The following is a 5596-nucleotide window of genomic DNA, read 5'->3' as shown; positions in this document are numbered from 1 at the left end:
ATGAATCAAAATATTTATAACTATAGCAAAATGTCACTGCTATAAGTGTTAGACTCTGATAGACTACTATCATCTATCACTGATAACTACCGATAGACTTCGACATTTTGCTATATTTGAAAATATTTTCAGTAGTTTTATCATTTAAAACAATATTCCGTTACAAATTGTGCTATAAAAATTAAATTAATTACTTGCTATCAATTAAGATAAAATGTCTTTAAAGTTTATAATAAATTAGTTAAATTTAATTAAATCAAAAGAAATAATAGACTTAAGATGGAAAAATGTTGCTTTGGCCGAGTGGTTAAGGTGTGTGCCTGCTAAGTACATGGGGTTTTCCCGCGAGAGTTCAAATCTCTCAGGCAGCGATGTTTTTTTATTTAATATTATTGGTGTTCTTTTAGTAGATTAATTATATTTTATGTATTATGTTCATTATTTATTAAAAGATTACATTACATTTGAGGTAAACACTAGATTCAATTATCTAGCTTAAAACGTAAAGCCTTTCCTTTGTCTATGTTGATTATAATTTCTATCCAAACGAGTATAATTCAACTATATTTTTATTTGTATCCCTTCACATTTAAAAAAATTTGATCATAATTCCTCACTAATCGTTGTAAATTAATAAAAATTTTAAGGAGAAGTCTAAAGAGAATTCCCTCCTCTATAAAGGAGATTGTGGTTAGTGAGTGCCCAGTGGGTAGTGTGATGAGGTTGAGCCATACATTGGTTAAGGCTATGCAATGCTCAAAGTAAGGCCATGGCAAAGGAAGAGTAGGCGTTGGACAAGAAAGCCTGTGGCCAAAGGGGTAGCATGTGATGGTGAAGATTGTAGGCCTTGCGTTGATGACCAAGGGAAGGCAATCAACTTAATCACAAGTTAAGGTGGCCAACTGTCATGTTTAGATAAGTTAATCCGACTTAAGGGATGAGTTGGTAGCTTAATAGTTAAAGTAAAGCATGCAAACTCGAGTATAAAAAGAGAAACTGACTTCAGAAGCACGGTTTGAGAATTCTACTTGTCTTATTGAGATGATTCCAAATCCATCAGAGAGTTTGGTGAGTTAGTTGATGACGTAGGGCTTATGAAAGGAAACTCCAAAGGAATCGAGCTGGAAATTAAAAGATTTTCAAGAAGGTCGAGCAGTCGGGTGATTTAGGGCCAATGGTTAATATTTGGAGTTTTTAACTTAAGTATGTGGTGACATACAAGTGGATCATGTCTTAAGTGATAACCAAAATGGTCTGTAGTATATGGATATAGGAGGGAAACCTTATCCTGGTAATGCTACCGATGCGGCCTACTTTGTGGAATAGCTACAAGTGTTGTGACTTATCACAGATGGTTTGATCCTGATCATTCGTGTAGGGGACATGCAAGCGGGGGTGTCCTATACAAAGATTTTGTATAAGACCTGACCACGAAGTGTTAACATCTCGTTATATAACACCGTTCATGATAGAGACTTCACTTCATTAGGATGACCATAGGTAACGTGACCTCAATCCTGAGTGAGTTGATAACTTCTGCCATTGAGGACGGTCCTTTGATTTGCATAGTTGTGAGTGGCTAGATCGCCGACTCAAATCTACCACTTTGGGGATTCATCTGATTTGGGAGCTAGGAACTCAGCTACACAAGATGGAATTCACTCCTTCCCCGAAGTAGGGGTAAGTAGATAGATAGCTCCCTTAAGGGGCTGGTTCTAGGACTTGAACGATGTAGTGCCACACACCTTCTCATGGCCCAAGAGGTGTTCACACATAGTTGGACTATGTTATATTGTTCATTAGATGGATCAGTGGTACTTAAGGAGTAGGATGTAACTATAGGGAAAAAAGGGTAAATTGGCCCAGTTATACTTACGAGCATCTGTGAATGTTATCATACTCATGATTGGTTATATTTGATGGACACAGAAATATATGTGGTTAGAAGAGTTCAATTGTTGGTCTTCAGTGGAATGCTTGGTAGTTAACAGATGGTGGATCTTGTAGCTAAAGAGTTTAGTCAACTATTTCCAGCAGTAGGAGTGAATGACTCTAGATGCTTTAAATGTTTTAAGTAACTTGCTAAAGCTTATGAAGAGCAATGCATGCTTACTGAAAGCTATTTATGACAACTATTTTCAAATAGTTACCAAACAACGCACCTCACATTAATGTTGTATTTATGCTATGTTTTGCAATGACCATGAGGATGCGTTAGTAAGGAATGTGTTTGGGCAACTAAGTTATTAGGAGATAAGAATACACAAGCAATAAGTATAAATAACTCAGTACTGAAGTACATAGAAAAGATACTGAGGCTTTGCCCTAGAATTTGAATAGCTCGATACTGAAGGACACGGAAAAGGTATCTGAGCAATAGTACCAAAGGCATGATGGTACTTGAACTAGAATTGTAAAAATAAGGGAAAAGTTGTGATTGTTAGGTCGAGAACACTCCTTTCTAGCCATAAATTGATGTTGAGGGATTGAGTAAAGATTCTCTCTCAACTAAGAATGCAAGTTATGGTTGTAGGAAGAGAACCAGAGGAGTTCCTTCCCAGTTAAGTAGTAACGCAGTAAAGAATGATAAGGAGTGAGCAAAACGGCCACCCTACACTAATAGACTAAGGCATAGTCTAGCAAAATAAGAAAAGTGCTATGTGATGTTTGTTTTGTCAACAAGTGAAGCCTAGAAGGCGAAGGCCGGCAGGATTACTCAATCCACTACCAGTACCTGAGTGGAAGTCGATAGTCTCACAGGTAAACATAGACTTGTCACTAGAAATAGAATGTATAGCAGGTTTGCTCAGAGGGTGGTGGCAAACGTGAAGTCTATTCTAGTGAATTCAGAGGAAAGGATGTAATAAAGTCCTAGTCAGATTACTCCTGAGAGGAGGGAAAAGATGAGCAACAAAGAGCTCAAAATGTACCAGGGGTACATTAAGTATAAAAGTAAGGAATAAAATAGTCAGCAGAAGACAAAAAGGAAAAGGTCTAGATTTGCTGATGTTCCAGGTAATAGCTCGAAGTTTGAATTGTAACTGAGCTAGGGACTAGTATAGTTAAGAAAACCTTATGTCTAGAGTATGGTAAACCATAGTTTGGGAAATGTTATAGTACAAACAGTGTCTTCTCCCAAGTATGGATATAAAGGACATCCTAAGAAAAGTGCTCTTAGTTAGGCCGAGAAGTCTAGTTGACACAAATATTGATTTCACAACTAGCAAGTAATTCAAAGGTATGATAACTGGAAAAGAATGTTCTAGTGGTATTTTTGGGAAATGGAAGAAGATCACCCTAGTAATAAATGAAAACTATGACTCAGTGGAAAATGGAAGAGTCACCAGAGGATGTGACAAATACAGTGAACTATGATGACCAAGTTGTTCATACATACTAGTATTATTTAATATGAACAAAGTTAATATCAGAATAGCACAGCGAAAGCGTAGTAAAAAGGAGGAAGATGAAAGAAAAGAAGAAGGTTGTAAAGTTTACGACCAAAGGATGTTTTCAAAGTCTAAGTTATACGTAGATTCGAGCAAATTTCGAGGACGAAATTTCTTTTAGGGGGAAAGAATTTGTAAAACCCGAACCCTAATTACTTTTAAGTAAGAGTAAGTAATGAGATATCTCCTAATGAGTTAAATGAAGCCATATTTTAGGAGGGTTAGAGGATGGAAGCAAGAAGAAATAAGCTCTTGTGTAGCTAAGTGTAAACCCCGAATTTTAAGTTCTTAAACAAGTATGTTTAGCCAAAGGAATGATGTATTAAATATTTAATAAGTGAAAATTCTTGTTATTTATAGAAGTTGTGAAGAAAGGAAAAGAAAAACACATTAAATAAGGAAACTCACTTATTGGTTTGGCACGTGATGGTTAATCCTTGAATTCGGGAGGCGGCAGGAAGATTAAAAGGAAGAGGAACTTTGAAAGTTTGGTTTCGGCAATCTACATGAGCAAATTTAGTGAAATCAGTGTCATTTGAAAGCTGGGAGAATATAATTTTCAAGGTTGTCTTGCCGAAGAAAGATGCAGGAGAAGAAGAACAGAAAGTAATGAAATTATAGAAGAGACAGAATCTCGGGTTAATCAGGGCCCGAGGTGAAGATTGGAATCTCTAGGCCAAACTATAAGGAATTTTTGGCTGAAATTCCATGGTAAGAAATTTAACTCAATTCTAAACATATTTGTAGAAGGAAGTTTCTTCAAAAGAGATTTGGATTTTGAGTTATGAATTTTTAAAGTTGTAACAGAGAATCTGTACATAAGCAGACAACTACTTGGGAAGAACAAGCAAATAGCTCACCGTGGAGATTATAGCGAGATTTTGTGATGAGGATCTCGCTAATGAAATAAATCTCGCTAATTTTGTAATGAGGATCTCACTCTAGAAGGGAATCTCGCTCATGAGGATCTTGCTCATGAAAAGAATTCACTCATGATGAGTATCTCACTGGTAAAGCTGTCTTTGATGATGAAAGTTCTATTTGAGATATTTTGCTAGGAATTCTAAGTAGTTTAATCGGGAATTATGTCCTTTCAGGACAAGAAGAGCTAGGAGAGGCGTATAACCCATTAAGAGGCCAACGAGCTTTGAGTGACTATGTGATGAATTGATGTTTTAATGATTTAGAAACCATGATTTCCTTAAAGTTATTTCTCATGCTAAGTGTTAGAAACTATGATTTCTTTGAAGATATTCCTCATGCTAAGTGTTTAAATGAAGTGCCAAGCAATGTATTTGTGAAACTGTTTCTCATGCTAAGTAAAGCATGTTTCCAGTGGAATTGACATGATGTAAATATGTTATCTTGTCCAAATACTTTCAGCATGTTTAAGTAACTCCATTTTTTTATGATGAACTAATATGATGCATGAACTAGTATGATGATTTAAGCACTAAGACTTAGTGTTCAACTAAATGTTTATGACTAGTTTTACTTGAAACGCGATACCGAAGGACATTTGAGAAGGTATCCGCCCAAACGGATACCGAAGGATATTTGAGAAGGTATCTGACCAACTTGGTACCGAAGGACATTCGAGAAGGTACCAGACCAACTTGATACCGAAGGACATTTGAGAAGGTATCTTAGCAGCTCGATATTGAAGGACATTTGAGAAGGTATCTGAGCAGAAGTACCCAAGGTATGATGGTACTCAGTTATAACCACATGCACGTAGGTAATACGACGTCGAGGGATTGAGCAAAAGGGTTCTCCCCGACTAAGGTTGACGTTGAGGGTTAGATCTACTAGTTCACTCTCAATTAAGGATAAAAGGCAGTCATATCTTCTCTTAGACTAGAAGGATAGTTTGGAATTGCTAATGCCTATGAATGTTTATCAACGCATGATGTTACTAATGTATGAGTTTTCCAAGTATGTTTTCCATATCTAACGCATGCTAATAGTTTTTACAAGCTAGTTCAACACGATTTAAGCTAACTTATTTAATAAAGTATGAAGCATGCGTTAGGGTTAAAACTAAGCTTGATGTGCTATGTTTATATACCTATGATTGCTAAAGTACATGCGTTGATATTCCTAAATACAATGAAGAGGAGTACTGAAGGTAGGAAAGGTATCTGAAT

General features: G+C 36.3%; 1 non-coding gene across 1 annotated transcript; it reads left to right on the top strand.

The window, feature by feature from the left end:
* Positions 1-289: 289 nt before the first annotated feature.
* TRNAS-GCU (transfer RNA serine (anticodon GCU)) lies at positions 290-371 on the top strand. The gene has a single exon. It is a non-coding gene; the product is annotated as a tRNA-Ser (tRNA).
* The last annotated feature ends 5225 nt before the right edge of the window (positions 372-5596 follow it).

This window comes from Benincasa hispida, unplaced genomic scaffold (genome assembly GCF_027475165.1).
Source record: "Benincasa hispida cultivar pf3 unplaced genomic scaffold, pf3_genome.v1.1 HicScf1056, whole genome shotgun sequence".
NCBI lineage: Eukaryota > Viridiplantae > Streptophyta > Magnoliopsida > Cucurbitales > Cucurbitaceae > Benincasa > Benincasa hispida.
The sequence above is the reverse complement of the archived record's forward strand: the minus strand, read 5'-3'. Positions and strand labels throughout refer to the sequence as shown.